The sequence below is a fragment of the Littorina saxatilis genome, linkage group LG9 (assembly GCF_037325665.1).
Source record: "Littorina saxatilis isolate snail1 linkage group LG9, US_GU_Lsax_2.0, whole genome shotgun sequence".
Lineage (NCBI taxonomy): Eukaryota > Metazoa > Mollusca > Gastropoda > Littorinimorpha > Littorinidae > Littorina > Littorina saxatilis.
The window spans coordinates 66763957-66784177 of NC_090253.1; the positions used below are offsets into that span (position 1 = coordinate 66763957).

General features: G+C 39.5%; 1 protein-coding gene across 9 annotated transcripts in view; it reads left to right on the forward strand.

The window, feature by feature from the left end:
• Positions 1 to 20221, forward strand: part of LOC138976886 (major vault protein-like) — a 50282-nt gene that overhangs the window by 4575 nt on the left and 25486 nt on the right. Inside the window, exon 1 of one of the 9 annotated variants that reach the window (XM_070349774.1) lies at positions 14934 to 15089. The exons of 5 other annotated variants lie outside the window; for them this stretch is intronic. The gene's annotated coding sequence lies outside the window, so the exon portion shown is untranslated. Of the gene's footprint in view, positions 1 to 14933; positions 15090 to 15241; positions 15374 to 15441; positions 15654 to 20221 lie in introns of those variants that run through there. 3 more of the 9 variants (XM_070349776.1, XM_070349777.1, XM_070349775.1) reach the window with 3 other exon arrangements.

Here is a 20221-nt window from a genome sequence, read left to right on the forward strand (position 1 = left end):
CTTTGAACCGAGTTTTAAGTCAGAGAAGTAAAAACAAAGTTAATTCTGATGCATTTTCAAAGAGCTAGCGTGCAAAAGTGCAAACATCGGATGATTTCACTTTAGCTCGATAGCACAAGCCGGTAAATCCAGCACCCTATACTCACGTGACACTGGTAACGTGACTAGTTATGACGTTACTTTTCAAAGATGGCGGCTGCATGTTGCTGCTTTAGCGACTGTTTGGGCAATGATATTTTGGTGTGACTAAGAGTAAGACGTATTTTCATCGGACAAAATGTTAATGTTTCAAACCGTGAGTAAACTTTGTGTGGTTTTGTGTGCTTGCATGCTTGCGTGCGAAATTCTGCAATCGTAAACAGTGCATGTTTGAGACTGCGAGGTGTGTGCGTGTCACTGTGTGTTTGAGACTGCGAGGTGTTTGTATCACTATTAGTATTACATATCCCGTACCTATGTTGCATATGATTTTAGTTTGTTTATAAGGATTTGGTTGTAATGAGTGATGCTTGGTTTCTCTGCAAAGATTCCTAATTTATGCAGACAGGTACTCGCGCCGGAATTTGGCCGATTCCATTTACTTTCGGACTTTACCGCTTCGTACTAAGTGAATGTATAATTTTCCCCCAAGTCACGCATATCATGATGTTTGTCTGCGGTTCTTCTTTTTATCTGTATGATTTATGAATATGTCCATTATTCCAGTTTGGAGAGTTTTGTAATTTTCCGCACTGAAGTTGGTTCAGTGCCTTCACTGGGGCCTTTGTTTTTCATCATTCATTCATCATTTATGCCTTTGACCCCGTCCGGGGCATAGGCCGCCAACAAGAGCTTGTATCTCTTGTTGACGTTTCTGTAACAGGTGGGTTTTTTTCCATGGATGGGTTGTTAGCCCTTCGCACAACCCCCAACCTGGAGGGCCAGGTGTATACTTAGTCTGGCCCCATTCGCCTCAGACCTGTCCAGCGTGGCACTGGCAGGGCTCTTGGTTGTTTAACTGTGTAACTAGGTATGGCTGGCCTTCATCTGTTGAACGTACAAGCCACTCAGTGTCTAAGTTAGTGTTAACAATATAATCATCTTTAATTGTACCCATGGCTGCTGAATGTCGCTTCCTTATTTCTTTAGTGCGGAAGGTTACTTTACCTTTCTCTGCTTTGATGAACTGCTCAGACATAATTCTTGGCATATTGGAACAGGACATGTATCAGAAAATCAACGCGTCTGTTTTGTTTTGAATTAAAGTACACAGTTTTCAACACTCTGTGAAATGCCTCAGCATACATGTTTGTATTGGCTAAGGAATCTATACGATGACAGGTTGCCCAAAGCAACACTTTATCTTTACATACATAATAAGGATAAAAGTAATCGTGGAACGCTTTATGTCTCAGTTGAAGAAAACCAAGAAATTCCTGCAGTTGTCTGTTAAAGATCCCTGGGTCTGTCTCCATTTGAACCATTTTTAGGTATGCATACACCTCTGCCTGGTCTTCCTTTTTAGCAATGAGTTTAACAGTGTTTTTCTTCCATGCCCTGTCAACATGCCAAGAACAGTATAGTTGTTTTTGTGGTAGTGAAAATACAGAATACCATGCATTATAAAAGTTTTGAGCTAAATCACTCATAAAAATACTGGTTGGAATGTCTTTCTCATTGTTTGCAGCTTTAATTGCTGTAAAAAATACTGTTAAGGTTTTTTCATCTTCTTTGTTAGCGATAGCCCATGCCACAGGTACATTTTCTTGATAGTCATCTATAACAAGTAAAGTTACAAGTAAAAAGTCATATTGGGTGGTTTTGTGGGTTGAGTCAATACAAACCATTTTGTTAGCTTGTCTGTTCATCATTTCTCTTTGAAATTGTGTTTGAATACATAGTAAAAAAATCGTTCTCCTGCAGAGTGTCAGTGTCCTTAGTTTGTCCCTGTGGTTTGTAATAAATGATGGGATTGTCTGTTTCTGTGGCTAGCTGATCTACCCATAGGTGTGTGCTCATACCGTCTGCAGCATCTTTTTGAATGTGGGGGATATTGTACTGCTTTCTTATGTTTAAGATGTCTTGTCGTGTTGCCAGAGTGTCTCTGTCAATGTTAGTAATGTTATTTCGAATTTCAGTTAAAAGTTTGTGGGGCTCAATCCCAGGTTGTAGCTTTGCAGCAATCAGGCTTCTCAGATCATCAGACAGTCTTAGGTGACACATCTCAAGGGCATGACCAACATGATCTGTACAGTATATCAATCAATATGAGGCTTATATCGCGCGTATTCCGTGGGTACAGTTCTAAGCGCAGGGATTTATTTTTATTTTTTATTTTTATGCAATTTATATCGCGCACATATTCAAGGCGCAGGGATGTATTTATGCCGTGTGAGATGGAATTTTTTTACACAACACATCACGCATTCACATCGGCCAGCAGATCGCAGCCATTTCGGCGCATATCCTACTTTTCACGGCCTATTATTCCAATTCACACGGGTATTTTGGTGGACATTATTATCTATGCCTATACAATTTTGCCAGGAAAGACCCTTTTGTCAATCGTGGGATCTTTAACGTGCACACCCCAATGTAGTGTACACGAAGTTTGTTTAAATAACGTAGGGTAAAGCATGTGTAAGAAACACAGATTCCGTGTTTCTGGCCGTATTCAGGCGATTTTTATTCTCCCTGGACGGCGCTTTCGCTGCAGTCCGCGCCGACGAACACCGGCATAAGTATTCATTTGCTCCAAGCAGCTGAACACGACACTACACTTACTTCGCTGTCTACGTGTTTCGCCTTCGGCCTCTACGTTTACTTGCATTGTTTTCTTGAAAAAAAAAGTTGAAACAAGACGCTTGGACTTGGGCTTCGATTCTACTACCTTCCACTCCTCCACTACACAACAATAAAAGAAAATATTCTTGCAGTGCTGACGAAGACTCGGAGACACGACACAACACTAACCACAAATCACAGAACAACAATAAAACTAAAACAAGTTTGCATTGTCCATTTTGCTCTAAATGTTTATCCCAAAGAAGCGCTCTGACAAGACACATAACCCTGCTCCATCCAGACCAAAACGCAAGTTCAACCAGTTCGCACCCCATGCCTAACCCAAAGTCATCCATATTGGAAAAACAATTTTCTTGCATGCTAACATTATGTTCATGTACCACTCTATAGTGAACACATAGCTCCTGCACAGTAGCACAAGAACATTGTTGACAGATATTACAACACACGGCCACTACACATGCAAACATATGCATGCACTAAAAATCAAACTCAACCAAACCAAACCTGAATCCAACAGTATTAAAGAAGAAGCAGTAACACATAATGCAGAGTACTATGCTCCTTTCCTTTTTAACACAAACTGTGAAACCAGCAATGTCTGCCTGGACAACCAACAACTAAAAAACAGGATATTATTTAAAATTACTGAACTCAAAGATCTTGTGCACAAAACACAAACCACAGATGCCATCCTTCTAAATATAAATTCTGCATTAAGAGTCGGAAAGGGTATTGAAGACTGTTCAGGCATCGTAGAACCGGAGGTAACACTTAAATTTCCACCTAACAAGAACAACGAAACACAGCGAAGCAAATATATCACTTCACGCAACGAAAATTTAAAAAAAGAAATAGACTCAGTTTAATAAAGCCCAGCTCAAAAAAAATTAATTTATTAAGTCAGGAATTGAATAAAATTACCCCTGCAGTCTGTGGGCTTTATCATTCAGATGAGATGTATGCGTACATATGCTTAGGCTCAAACTATGAACAACCAGTGTTACCACATTAAAAGTATCAGATTATGTTTTCAGTGTTCATACTATCCAGCATTTTTGATCTTTTTTTATGTATGCAAAAATAAAATACATGTATTCAACTAAAAGATGATTATCAGATCCTCTTTCGTACAGGTATACCTGATTACTACTACTATTATATTAAAACAATATTGAATAATAATATTAATCTCAAATGACTCCAGTGGTGTCTGTCTTGTTCGCTTTGCATCTTTAGAGTAAGAACAACCAACTTCAGTTGTATACACTAACACTGTGCCGCTCAAACTCAACGATGAACACACTGGCCTGTGGTGTAAGCCCCCCACTGACGCGCACACACCTGGCAGTCTCAAACATATATGGGCGCTTTTCAAAATAGTAAGAATTTTCAGACAGATGAATTTTTCAAAATGACTTTAATCAAATCAACTTTCTTGTGAGTTAGAATGATTAAGGAAACATTAAAGTATTCAAAACACAAAATGGGCACTCTTTGTCTAAAACAGTGGAGAAGAAAAAAATAATTAATGAAAATAAACAAGGAAAAAATGTCAGTGGTGTTACCATGTTTTGAATTTTTTTTTATCAAACAAAATAAGGCGATATCATACTGATTTGCATATGGATTGAAGAGCCTAAAGATGATCTCCCAATTGATCATGATTGAACATGTATCGCTGCACTGAAATATCAGGTTTCAGAGCATAAATGTGCCTTTCGCTCTGATTTACTGTTTTTTTATCATTGTCTTTCACACGGAGCAGATGAAGGAGTGATACAATTTTTACGATTATTTTTTTGTGTATTCTTTGGACTTAAAGGCATAAACACAAAGCATTGTACTGATTAAAATGTCCAAGGAATTATGGACAAAAATTAAAAAATAGCATGGTAACACCACTGACATAGCGGTAACACCACTGACAGTCGGTAACACCACTGACAATCATCATACAAAAATTGAATTTATTATAAATTGGAAATAAGATACTTGTCACCATGAACATTCATTATGAATTTGAAACCCAAAAGAGACTTCTGATAAAGTGAAATTATCATAACTTTAACTATTCAGAGGTACATTCATTGTAGGCAACAGTGAAACAAATTACTTTTGGTAACACCAATGACATAAACACCATTCATTAAAGAATTTGTAATGAGATTTCAAGAACAACACAATTTATCAGTAATGCTCATGTTAAAACTGAACACTGACATTGTTTTGAACAGGTTTTATGCATAAATGTCACAAACTTATTCCAAAAAGGTAACAAAACTTGACATTAGTAACACCACTGACAGTTGGTAACACCGCTGACAACTGGTAACACTAATGGCATACTGACATCATCGTTATGCCATTTTCACAACTTGAACATAAATGTAGCACATTGCAAATGCACATGGTTAATGCGACAGCTCAAATAATTGTTCCAAACAGATTACAAGCACAAACAGAAAACTTAGGGGGGAAAATGCAAGCAAATACAACATGACAATAAAGAAAAAAGTAACAGGCAGTAATACAAATGAGATATGCTTGCATCCATCTCATTTCATTTCTTTCCTGGGCACAAAAGAAAGTTACAGTAATATGTGCACCTGCACTCTTCAGGCAGCGTTTCTTGACAGAATGCATGGCAGTAATAAAAAAGGCTTGGTAGTAGAAAAATGAACAATGTCTTGCGGTGCATTTGATACCAGAACCTCGTCAAGTTGACAATACCCTTGCAGAAAATCATATGCTTCAAGCCTTCAACTTTCCCACCACCGCTCTCCATATTGCCTCATCAACTGAAAACTGGTCTGCTGCATTGCTAGTACGAACAGGCTGTGGGATGACGGCCAGAATTTTGTCATGGTCATACCAACAGAGATCTTGGTATGTTTTGGGCCAGAAGAAAGTGTTAGTAAATCCCTTGCCCACCGCATTCATACAGTCCACATAGACCTCTTCACCATCAACCTCCACAACCACCCCAGGATACGGCTTTCGCTTTCTGGGTCTGCATCTCTCCTTTGTCGGTAACGACGCTGTTTTTCAGCAGCAGATAGGGCCATGACTGCGGTATATACGCCAGCTCCTAAGACAAAAGTGTACATACTTAGCATGTGTTTGTTATAATGCATGCTACAATTGATATAACATGATATATAACTTGCAATGTATAGCTCCACGCTACATAAAGTACCAGCAACTACTTCTTTAAGCATCCTGCCCAGTCCCTAGCATCCTCTTTCCCATGTATGTGTTCTGCGCGAACTTAGAATCCGGTTTCATTCTAGAATGGACCGGGTCCAGGTTGGAATTCTAACCCTGCGCAAGTACAGGGGTGCCATTCTAGAATGAAACCCTTGAATAAAGGGGGCCGTAATGTTTGTAGGTAAGACAGAGTTCCCTTGAATTATCTCCACCTGCACCTTCCCTTTGATAAAATGGGGCTGATTTGTCTACCCCTGAAAAAAATCCTTTGTCTCTCAAAATCGTAATCACTTTCAGAACATCACAATCCCAATTCACGATGTCTTTGAGTAAAGTGTAAAAAACCCGAGAAAAAAAACCCAACCAAACACACAAAAAACAAAAACAAACAGAAAATCCACATTTGTGGCTTTGGCTGTGTGATAGTCTAACTGAAATGACTATTCCAACTTGGACCCAAATTCCAACCTTGCGCACGGCCGATTCTAGAATGGACCAGCAACAAGGGTTTCATTCTAGAATGGCACCCCTGTACTTGCGCAGGGTTAGAATTCCAACCTGGACCCGGTCCATTCTAGAATGAAACCGGATTCTAAGTTCGCGCAGAACATATGCATTCCAGTAGTCTTTTCAATTAACGTTGCCCGTCTCTGCTGTGTGAAATACACCAAAAAGACCTTCGAATGTCAGTGGTGTTACCATTCTGTCAGTGGTGTTACCCTACAGCATGGTAACACCACTGACGGTAACACCACTGACAAAATGAAGTTTAAAAAATAATGACTGCTCCCCCAAGCATGCGTGATCCAAAGTTCTTGCACCATGTGGAAGTGGTTTACTAATACCACTAACTGAGCTATCAGTTTCTCCCCTGAGTGTGTTTTATTGCAACTGCACCTAGTAACACCACTGACAATATTTACAAACATACCCTTACCTGCTTCGCTTCCAAAGGCTTGTAAATGGTCCACAGCTCACAGTGCCGGCTTTCTCTGCATTCAAGTTATGGAGGGTAAAGGGAAGGAGCTCTCAGCGAATATAAAGATGGATAGCAAGGGGGGAAACCAATGTTTTCCACCAAACTTGTGTGATGGTAACACCACTGACATGAAACCGTGGGACAATGATTTTTTCATCTTCAGTTTATTTTTTCTGTCATTCTGTTGGCAGAAAGGGGTAAATAGAATTTGAAATGTAAAGTTCATGGATAAATAACCTTAAAAATAATTTTTCTGGACAGCCTGAATTTTTTTTCAAGAATTTTATGGACAGTTCAAGTTTACCATGTTTTACGTGGGACAGCTATTTTTAGCCACCCACTCGATATTGTATGGACAATAGTAATAATCAAAAGCAATATTTGATAAAAAAAAGTTAGACCCCACTTCTTGTACAATGGTTGCTCTTTACGATAAAACAATTTGCATCGAGAAATACTGATACGTTTATTGGTAAGATTTTATGAAAGTACAGGGACAAGAAAATTCTTACTTTTTTGAAAACCACCCATATACAGTCACACGCACACACACATCGCAGTCTCAAACACACTGCGCAGGGGTCCGCCTAAACTACGCGCCAGCACGCGCTAGCACGCGCTAGCACGCGCCAGCACGCGCCAGCTTGAACCATAGCACTTATATACTTTATTTTTATATTTCTAGTTAGTTCATCGTCCATTCTCACATAATACAAAATTTCAAACTTCAATGATAAAAAATACGGAAGTTATGACGAGTTTAAGGAGAGCTAATGCACTACTCTCAAATCCGACGATTGTCGGACATGGAGCCACGGCCTTTGGATAGCTCTCCTATAACGCGTCTTAGCTATCGTACATTTTATCACTGAAGTTTGAAATTTTGTATAATGTAAGAACTGACGATGAACTAACTAGAAATATAAAAATCAAGTATATAAGTGCTAAGACGCGTTATAGGAGAGCTATCCTAAGGCCGTGGCTCCATGTCCGACAATGTCGGATACGGAGTCATTCGTTCCAACAGTCAGTCGGATGCGGAGCCAGTCATTCCTCTGTGTGCCACGGTGTGTGTGTGTGTGTGAACGCTACCCGTTTGGCTGCTTATTCTGATTCGCAGCTGACCCCCCTGGGGCCGTTCCCCTATCCACCACCTGGGGACCCGCTCGGTTGGGGATGGAAGCCCCGACGATACACCCATGGACACGAGGTGCAAATGAGCATATCGCCATGTTCCGAGTTAAGCATATCAAAGTTAAAATTAAATGACATTCTGCACTTTGCAGCACAGAACAATGGACATGTTCATTACTTCACAGGGCAAAGAAACAACATACTTTTCAGCATGTATTTATTTGGACAAAGTTGAAGTCTTGCGTCCTCACAGGATGAACAAGCCTTTTTAAGCCGAATGTTGTTGATATGCTACCGTTCTAGTAAAATTAATTTAAAAAAATGATTAAAAAATAAATTAAAATAAGTTGTATAGCATGACAAAACAATCAAAAAGTGCAGGAACAGTTGTTTGTTAGCTAGCTTTACCTCCCTTTATCTTGGTGTAGATGTAAAGAAGAGTGACTAGGATACGATTTCGATGAGTTGCAGGTTAGAAATCCTCTTTGTGAGGACGGCACTTACATACAGTGCATCGTTCGATGAAGGGTTAAGAACGAGACGTACAAAGAAACCCACGAAGATAACACCGAAGACATACACACAGTCGGCACAGTAACTAGACCAGAAGAGAGAGAGGAGATGTGTGTGTGTTAACTTTGTGTGTGTGTGTGGGGGGGGGTGGGGGTGGGGTGTGGTTGGTGTTATTTGTGAGAGATGGTGAAAGATAAAAAGGACACAGGTACAGAGACAAGAGGGAGAAAACAAAGATTTTTTTTTTGGGGGGGGAGGAGGAGGGGGGGGGGGTGAGCGCACTTATAATGTGCATTAGTAATGAGAATAATAGTGATAATGATAATAATATTAATTGTCAGTAAGTACTGGTGTCACATGACTGATGTGAACCAGTTGATTGGCTAATGGCGATGCGCTTAAATCTGTTAGCGCACTCTTGGAGTGCGCTAACTTTTCCACAGAGCGTATTCTTACGCCCTTTGCCAAAGCGAGACTGTACTCTCATCCTCAGAATTAATTAATGACATGTAGCTTATATTCTCCACAATACCAAATGACCATAAATTCCCTGCTTCTCAATTAAAGCAGAAGTGGTTTTTTTTCTGACAGATTGCATGTGCCTGTGCCACAGTGCAAACTGATCTAAAAATAGAAGCCGCTGTGTTTCATCTCATTTTCGCTGACTTGCATAGATTCTTCTCATAATATGCCGTGTTAGTGGCATGTAGCTTATCATCCACATTTCCAAATGATGAGTTAGCATACAATTCCCAGCGGCTAACAGAAAACACAAGTGTTATTCCGATAACGTACACAGCATTTGGAAGACTGATTCGATCGACTCTGTCATACGTAGCAGACTACACTGAAATACGACTGCATCAGTTCAGTAAATGAATGGTTTCCGAATTATTATTTCAAGGCAAGAACAATCGTAATCGAAAACGTGTAGGGTTCAGAACGTTCTTACCATATAATTATAAGACTTATTACCAGACTCAATGACAGTGCAGACTGCAGTGGTTCGATTGTTCTCGCCTAGCAGACGACATAAACCCCGCTCAGCAAATTAACATGTTGGGCAAATGTGAACGAAAAAACGATGGGGATATAATACGTGTAGGGTTCAGAGCATTCTTACCGTTCATATTTAGTATCAGACTCCCCGATGAGTGAAGATACAACACGAGAAATATGCCACATTTATTTTGAAAATGTGCGAACCGTCGAGTCCTTCGTGGGGTAGTCAATTCAAGGGGAGTCACTCCGCACAGTCAATCCATCGAAGCTCGACTGAAGGTTTCGAATTGCAAATAATGAAGAGCACAGTCCTTTCTCCGAGTTCAAATGAGGTATCTCTGAAAGAGCATCACTGTTCAGCTTAACGCTACACTGGAATTTACCAACAGAAATCAAAATGCGTGAGACGAAAGCACGACACACTTTAGACACCGGCCCACACGAAAGTAGATCTTACTGTACACGACCTGACCACACAGTTATGCCTATTCAAATGCGCGTAGCAAAATGTGCGTTTGGAATCTTCTTTTTTCTATGGCGGTACTGACAATATCGTTATTGAAACAATCCCAGTGCACTAAGGGATTTATAGAGCAAATCTCGAAAATAATTATTGAACTCAGCGCTATGCGCTTCGTTCAATAATGAATTTTCTCGATTTGCTCTATAAATCCCTTAGTGCACTGGGATGTCTCAATAACTTAAATAATAATAATAATAATAATAATAATAATAATAATAATAATAATAATAATAATAATAATAATAATGATAAAATAATAATAATAATTATGCTCAAAAACTTCAAACCCTTTCCGACGAAAAAAAACCCAACAACGCCCTTCTTTGACATAATGGCAAATACATGACTGACGTATCTTTCCATTGTTGCTGCTCAAATACTTCACTGAAAATAGTTGCCGACAGATCGCCGCCACCGGCTTCGTGTTGTATAATTATAACTAATGCTGGTCCTAAGTTCTTTGAAGTTGAGACTATCCTAGCAGTTCTGCTATCATCCAACACAACCATCACCATTTTGATTTATGGAGCTGAAATTGTGTATAATTAAAGAATAAAGTAACATAAATGATACAGGTCAAGGCAGTGCCTGCTTCAAAGTGGTTGTGCAGTTGGTATGCATTAATGTCTGTATTCAGTCAATGTCGAAGTTTTGTCATAACTTCCGTAATTTTCATCATTGAAAATTGACATTTTGTATTATGTGAGAATGGACGATGATCTAACAAAAAATATAAAAATAAAGTATGTAAGTGCTATGCCGATCACACACACACACAGAGGAATGAGTGGCTCTGCATCCGACTGACTGTGTTCGAACGAATGACTCCGTATCCGACATTGTTTTTAATCACTGAAGTGTGAAATTTTGTATAATGTAAGAACTGACGATGTAATGACTAGAAACATACAGATAAATCATATAACAGCTATGAATCTCAGTAGCGTCCACTTAAAATTGGTAGTGCGCAGTTTTAGTCACTGCCGGATTTTGTCGGATTTGAGAGTACGCATTAGCTCGACTAAAACACGTCATAACTCCTTTTTTTTTTTTTTTTTTTGCCTCAGTTGCATGCAGTCCGCTTCAAGCTGAAAAATAAATGAAAAGAATGAAACCCTAAGTTTTTTTTTGTTTTTTTTTCTCTCTTTTTTTTCTCTCTCTTTTTTTGGTTTTTTTCTCTTCCTTTTCTCTTTTTTCTTTCTTTCTCTCTACAGCTGAGCGTCCTTCTTCATTGGCGTTTTATAAATTTATCAATTGTATGTGGTTTTCTACAATGGACAAAATCTTGCATCTTTAATGTTGGTTATTGTTTTACATATGTCTGTGTTTGGGTTGACTTAGGTGTTGTTTGTGGCGGTGTCATGATGGAGTTAACATAGTAACAATCACAATAAGTAAGAGGAAAAGCAAATCGTAAGCGTGCTAAAGTTTTCTTAGTAACAGTTCTCTTTTCATACAAGTGGTGTTAAGTGTAACAATGTAAGTTCCGCCTTTACCCCGGTACCGTTCTCCTTTTAGCGAAACGAAAGAAAGAGGGGGCGGTGAGGGAAGCCAGAAAAGAAGTATATATGATACACTATTCTACGTTTCGTATTTGTTTCTCTTTGTCAAACATTATTATAATATCAGTGGGAGTTCCGTATCTATATTTGCTTATGCACATCTTTCCTATCAAAATCAAGTGATTTATATATTTGCATTTTATTGAGTCAGCACCATTAATATAACCACACAAAATATGTTCTACTCCAAAGACTATTCTTATTTTATATTTCTCATAAATAATTTGTTCAACGTATCTCCATAGCACTTTTATTTTTTTACAATTAACAAAAAAATGTTCAACGTAATCTATTTCGGTTGGACAGAAGGGGCATCTCTCACTATCTCGTATTCCAATTTTATACAGAAGAACATGTGTTGGATAAATCGTGTGTAATATTTTCCAGTGCAGCTCTCTTAATCTGGATTCTTGGGTTACATTTTTGGCCAGGTTCCAATGTGACTGGTCGACATTGATGCCAAACATATCACGCCAGAAGTTGATAGATCTCGGGGTAGTGTACTTTTTTTCAACAATATATTCACGGAATTGCCTGGCACTTTTAATACTCGTTTTATTGAAAAGAAGATTGTTTTGTCTATTCAATACAGGTTGGTTAGGATCATAATTGCTTTTCTTAATATATTCAGATACTGCTGATCGAACTACAATATATTCCAAGTAGAGGCCAGGTGAAGCGTAAACACTTGCTTGGATAGCGGGATAGGACTTGATACCGTGATTACCTAACATGTCTCCTACATACGTAATGCCTGACCGGGCCCAGTTCTCATAATACAGAACGTTATTTTGATAACTTATACTTGGATTGTTCCATAAGCAGTTGTCTTGCACGCAATCGTTCTGAGAAATTGTATTATGTTCTAACCATGTTCGAGCAACAGCTGTCCAAAATATCGATTTTTTTCTTCCAATTCCCTTAAACTTAGACGGTCGAATAGCTGTAGTAAAGCAGGCAAAGCCACAACCGAACCCTTCAAAATATTTGTTTGGGATCCATGTCCATTTGCATGAAGGGTTGCCAGATGAGAGTTTGCTTAACCATTGACACAAGAAGGAGTTTTGCATCGTTCTGACGTCTATCATATCAATACCACCCTTTTCGGTACTGCTATTTAAAACAACTCTTTTTACTTTTTCAAATGCTTTTTTATTACAATCTTTTTTCCTCCACAAAAAACGATATAATATTGTGTTTATTTCCTGCAGCACTTTGTCAGGGATACAAATAGATTGCATTAAATAAACTAACTGCGAGAGCAGAAAAGTTTTGATAATGCAAATTTTTCCAGGAATGCCCAGGTTCCTTTTTTCCCAAGTGAAGATGCTTTGCTTAATTTTATCAATTTTACTACTGAAATGTTCAATACTCAAGCTTGAAATTTTGTATTATGTAAGAATGGACAATGAACTATATAGACTATAAAAATAAATTATGTAAGTGTTATGGATCACTCTACTTCAAACTAGGCGCCAGCACGCGCCAGCTTGAACCATAGCACTTATATACTTTATTTTTATATTTCTAGTTAGTTCATCGTCCATTCTCACATAATACAAAATTTCAAACTTCAATGATGAAAAATACGGAAGTTATGACGAGTTTAAAGAGAGCTAATGCACTACTCTCAAATCCGACGATTTCCGCCATTGACTAAACAGCCTGCAAGCTACCACTTTGAAGTAGACGCTACCCGGTGATCCATAACACTTACATAATTTATTTTTATAGTCTATATAGTTAATTGTCCATTCTTACATAATACAAAATTTCAAGCTTGAGTGTTGAACATTTCAGTAGTTATGACGGGTTTTAGGCGAGCTAATGCGCTACTCTCAAATCCGACAAAATCCGGACTAAAACTGCGCGCTACCAAATTTAAGTGGACGCTACTGAGATTCATAGCTGTTATATAATTTATCTGTATGTTTCTAGTCATTCCATCGTCAGTTCTTACATTATACAAAATTTCAAACTTCAGTGATAAAATTTACGATAGCTAAGACGCGTTATAGGAGAGCTATCCTAGCTAAGGCCGTGGCTCCATGTCCGACAATCGTCGGATTTGAGAGTAGTGCATTAGCTCTCCTTAAACTCGTCATAACTTCCGTATTTTTTATCATTGAAGTTTGAAATTTTGTATTATGTGAGAATGGACGATGAACTAACTAGAAATATAAAAATAAAGTATATAAGTGCTATGGTTCAAGCTGGCGCGTGCTGGCGCGTGCTAGCGCGTGCTAGCGCGTGCTGGCGCGTAGTTTAGTCGGACCGCTGCGCAGTGACACGCACACACCGGCCTCGCAGTACACGCGTCCTCGCAGTCTCAAACATGCACTGTTTACGATTGCAGAATTTCGCACGCAAGCATGCAAGCACACAAAACCACACAAAGTTTACTCATGGTTTGAAACATTAACATTTTGTCCGTTGAAAATACGTCTTACTCTTAGTCACACCAAAATATCATTGCCCAAACAGTCGCTAAAGCAGCAACATACAGCCGCCATCTTTGAAAAGTAACGTCACGTTACCAGCGTCACGTGAGTATAGGGTGCTGTATTTACTGGCGTGTCTCGATAGCACGTCGCAAAATACATTATAGCTCCGTTATTTTTAATTTCTTTGACTTAAAACTTCGTATAAAGTCAGATAATGTTGTGAAGATACTATATATATAAAAATATTACATGCACCTGCTTTAGTTTGAGCACGGACCAACATTCCGTGGTTTGAGGTCGCGCAAGGTAGTGCAAGGTCGCGTGTGGTCGCGTGCGGTCGCGTAGTAATTAGTCAGACCGCCCGAAACTGACCATCGCGCTGCGGTCCGAGCACTGCCCATCGACGTTTTTATGTCACCGAAAACTGCATAAACTGCACGTACATCCCTCTCTGGCGTAAGATAGCGAATTAATTGATTTTTGTAAGGCTTTGTTGTTCCTGTTGGTGTTTGTATACCGGTTGCCATGGCCGGACAGTATAACATGCACGTGTCTGCAGAGACGCCGCACCGAAAAGTGTTCAGACCTGTTCATGCTGAGCAGCTAAAACTTAGCCGCATGGTTATGCTGACGGTACCCCGCACCAGCACGGCTTCTTTTACTGACCTATTACTTACTACAGTACTTATAATTTGAGGCATGTAGTGACGAGTCACAGGTTTATTGACACGCTGGATTGTTATTGCAACACAGCGCAAAAGTGTCCGTGCGTCACATCCGTTGAAGGGTTAACCTGCGCTATTTGTCTCTTGCTTGGTCATATCGACTATAATTGGTAGCTTGCTCGATACGAACTCACACATTTTTCCTGGTTGATTTGGTTCCTGCACGGAGCAGAAACGCTTTGTGTTACTGTCGACAAATTACGCTCAGAAAAGGTAGGCTTTCTGTAATAAAAAAAAAAATTCGCATGTTGAAAAAAATGTCGGTGAAAAGTGGGCGGGGTTGAAAAGGAGGGGTGGGGGTTAGCGGTGGGTCAAAGTTGCGTTTGATTTCACCGGTCAACCGTGAGCGTGCATGACTGTGCCGGTTGGCAGCGAGGAACGTCATGTTTGCCAACATAGTTTCACAGCATTTACGTCAGACAGGGTTGACCATGCAAGCACCTATAGAAGTGTTGCTTCACATTGCACCGTGGTTTATATAGAGCTCTGCTATCAAGGTTCGTTCTGTCGTTGCCAAGTGTTAGCAGCAAAAGGTTAACATTACTTCTTGTCGTGCAGTTGTGCAAGAGATAGAGAAAAACACATTCAGTGTGTGGACTTGTGCGAGAAAGAGAGATAGTCACAGCGTGTGGTTAGGCCTACTGCTGATATATATTTTGAAGGGTGCATGGATGAGGTATAAAAGCAGGTTAGTGTGAGCACTTTAGTCAGTCTGTGTCAGTTGAAGGTGTGGAAAACACTATGTGAAGAGGAGAGAAGTGAGAGTTCCTTCTAACAGTAAGTGCATGAGTCTTCAGTGCTACATGAAGTCTGTGTCAGTGATCTAGCTGCCCGCGATACAAGTTTGGTTTGGACTTAGATTTTCACTTTGCTGTGAAACATTGACTATTTCTTGCTGCCTCTGTCTCGATGTCTTCACGCTTTAACAGTGATTTATTCTCTGTGTGTCGGTGTGTGTGTCTCTCTATCTCTCTCTCTCTCTCTCGCTCGCTCCTGACCTCTCTCTCTCTTTAATATTATGCACTGCTTAGTTAATTCCCTCTGGGGTGAGGGCTGGATGAAAAAAGATCTTTGCTGTATCTACTCCATTACCCTCGAAAAATAAAGTTGGTTCGTTCGTTCGTTCTCTCTCTCTCTCTCTCTCTCTCTCTCTCTCTCTCTCTCTCTCTCTCTCTCTCTCTCTCTCTCTCTCTCTCTCTCTCTCTCAGTCTCTCTCTCCCAATTGTGCAGTTTTATAGCTATAAATTATGATTAGACAGAACATTCTACAAACAAAGAAAACTGGAAAATGAAAAGTAGTAACTTTAGTGCCATTTATAGCCTCTTTGCAAATTGCTACAAGTAGATTCATCCACAACCAGAAGATGAAGATTTGCAAATTGCTACAAGTATAAGATTCATCCACAACCAGAAGATGAAGATTTGCAAATTGCTACAAGTAGATTCATCCACAACCAGAAGATGAAGATTTGCAAATTGCTACAAGTATAAGATTCATCCACAACCAGAAGATGAAGATTTGCAAATTGCTACAAGTAGATTCATCCACAACCAGAAGATGAAGATTTGCAAATTGCTACAAGTAGATTCATCCACAACCAGAAGATGAAGATTTGCAAATTGCTACAAGTATAAGATTCATCCACAACCAGAAGATGAAGAGAAGCCTGGACTGATCACACATCAGTGATGAAAAGTGTGTACCTGTGGCCTAATTGCTACACCAAGCAAATACCTGTGAGCAGTGAAGCATGAAATAACACACATCAGTGAATGAAAAAAAGACTGGCACACATCCAAGTTTTACCTGCCTGACACACTTTTTACTTGTCACTTAAAGCAGTTAATGTGTAGCATTTCTAGTGCTGTTTACATTTACTTCCTTGTTTGTTTAAGTTCTGGCAGAGCCTTGAGCCTTTTTTCCTTACTGAAAAGTGTTTTGCCTTTGAAAAGGCTTGTTGCTTTTCTAAACTACTTGTTGCCTTACTGACGTTGTGCTTTAAGTATGATATGGATCTACCACGTCTACCTCATCACGTTAACATCCTGTTTTGTTGCCTTACTGACGTTGTGCTTTAAGTATGATAGGGATCTACCATGTCTACCTCATCACGTTAACATCCTGTTTTGTTGCCTTACTGACGTTGTGCTTTAAGTATGATAGGGATCTACCATGTCTACCTCATCACGTTAACATCCTGTTTTGTTGCCTTACTGACGTTGTGCTTTAAGTATGATAGGGATCTACCTCATCATGTTAACATCCTGTTTTGTTGCCTTACTGACGTTGTGCTTTAAGTATGATATGGAGCTACCATGTCTACCTCATCACGTTAACATCCTGTTTTGTTGCCTTACTGACGTTGTGCTTTAAGTATGATAGGGATCTACCTCATCACGTTAACATCCTGTTTTGTTGCCTTACTGACGTTGTGCTTTAAGTATGATATGGATCTACCATGTCTACCTCATCACGTTAACATCCTGTTTTGTTGCCTTACTGACGTTGTGCTTTAAGTATGATAGGGATCTACCTCATCATGTTAACATCCTGTTTTGTTGCCTTACTGACGTCGTGCTTTAAGTATGATATGGATCTACCATGTCTACCTCATCACGTTAACATCCTGTTTTGTTGCCTTACTGACGTTGTGCTTTAAGTATGATATGGATCTACCATGTCTACCTCATCACGTTAACATCCTGTTTTGTTGCCTTACTGACGTTGTGCTTTAAGTATGATAGGGATCTACCATGTCTACCTCATCACGTTAACATCCTGTTTTGTTGCCTTACTGACGTTGTGCTTTAAGTATGATATGGAGCTACCATGTCTACCTCATCACGTTAACATCCTGTTTTGTTGCCTTACTGACGTTGTGCTTTAAGTATGATATGGATCTACCATGTCTACCTCATCATGTTAACATCCTGTTTTGTTGCCTTACTGACGTTGTGCTTTAAGTATGATAGGGATCTACCTCATCACGTTAACATCCTGTTTTGTTGCCTTACTGACGTTGTGCTTTAAGTATGATAGGGATCTACCATGTCTACCTCATCACGTTAACATCCTGTTTTGTTGCCTTACTGACGTTGTGCTTTAAGTATGATAGGGATCTACCTCATCATGTTAACATCCTGTTTTGTTGCCTTACTGACGTTGTGCTTTAAGTATGATAGGGATCTACCATGTCTACCTCATCACGTTAACATCCTGTTTTGTTGCCTTACTGACGTTGTGCTTTAAGTATGATATGGATCTACCATGTCTACCTCATCACGTTAACATCCTGTTTTGTTGCCTTACTGACGTTGTGCTTTAAGTATGATAGGGATCTACCATGTCTACCTCATCACGTTAACATCCTGTTTTGTTGCCTTACTGACGTTGTGCTTTAAGTATGATATGGATCTACCATGTCTACCTCATCACGTTAACATCCTGTTTTGTTGCCTTACTGACGTTGTGCTTTAAGTATGATATGGATCTACCATGTCTACCTCATCACGTTAACATCCTGTTTTGTTGCCTTACTGACGTTGTGCTTTAAGTATGATAGGGATCTACCATGTCTACCTCATCACGTTAACATCCTGTTTTGTTGCCTTACTGACGTTGTGCTTTAAGTATGATATGGATCTACTATGTCTACCTCATCACGTTAACATCCTGTTTTGTTGCCTTACTGACGTTGTGCTTTAAGTATGATATGGATCTACCATGTCTACCTCATCACGTTAACATCCTGTTTTGTTGCCTTACTGACGTTGTGCTTTAAGTATGATAGGGATCTACCATGTCTACCTCATCACGTTAACATCCTGTTTTGTTGCCTTACTGACGTTGTGCTTTAAGTATGATAGGGATCTACCATGTCTACCTCATCACGTTAACATCCTGTTTTGTTGCCTTACTGACGTTGTGCTTTAAGTATGATAGGGATCTACCATGTCTACCTCATCACGTTAACATCCTGTTTTGTTGCCTTACTGAAGTTGTGCTTTAAGTATGATAGGGATCTACCACGTCTACCTCATCACGTTAACATCCTGTTTTGTTGCCTTACTGACGTTGTGCTTTAAGTATGATATGGATCTACCATGTCTACCTCATCACGTTAACATCCTGTTTTGTTGCCTTACTGACGTTGTGCTTTAAGTATGATATGGATCTACCATGTCTTCCTCATCACGTTAACATCCTGTTTTGTTGCCTTACTGACGTTGTGCTTTAAGTATGATATGGAGCTACCATGTCTACCTCATCACGTTAACATCCTGTTTTGTTGCCTTACTGACGTTGTGCTTTAAGTATGATAGGGATCTACCATGTCTACCTCATCACGTTAACATCCTGTTTTGTTGCCTTACTGATGTTGTGCTTTAAGTATGATAGGGATCTACCATGTCTACCTCATCACGTTAACATCCTGTTTTGTTGCCTTACTGACGTTGTGCTTTAAGTATGATATGGATCTACCATGTCTACCTCATCACGTTAACATCCTGTTTTGTTGCCTTACTGACGTTGTGCTTTAAGTATGATAGGGATCTACCATGTCTACCTCATCACGTTAACATCCTGTTTTGTTGCCTTACTGACGTTGTGCTTTAAGTATGATATGGATCTACCATGTCTACCTCATCACGTTAACATCCTGTTTTGTTGCCTTACTGACGTTGTGCTTTAAGTATGATATGGATCTACCATGTCTACCTCATCACGTTAACATCCTGTTTTGTTGCCTTACTGACGTTGTGCTTTAAGTATGATAGGGATCTACCTCATCACGTTAACATCCTGTTTTGTTGCCTTACTGACGTTGTGCTTTAAGTATGATATGGATCTACCATGTCTACCTCATCACGTTAACATCCTGTTTTGTTGCCTTACTGACGTTGTGCTTTAAGTATGATAGGGATCTACCATGTCTTCCTCATCACGTTAACATCCTGTTTTGTTGCCTTACTGACGTTGTGCTTTAAGTATGATAGGGATCTACCACGTCTACCTCATCACGTTAACATCCTGTTTTGTTGCCTTACTGACGTTGTGCTTTAAGTATGATATGGATCTACCATGTCTTCCTCATCACGTTAACATCCTGTTTTGTTGCCTTACTGACGTTGTGCTTTAAGTATGATATGGATCTACCACGTCTACCTCATCACGTTAACATCCTGTTTTGTTGCCTTACTGACGTTGTGCTTTAAGTATGATAGGGATCTACCATGTCTACCTCATCACGTTAACATCCTGTTTTGTTGCCTTACTGACGTTGTGCTTTAAGTATGATATGGAGCTACCATGTCTACCTCATCACGTTAACATCCTGTTTTGT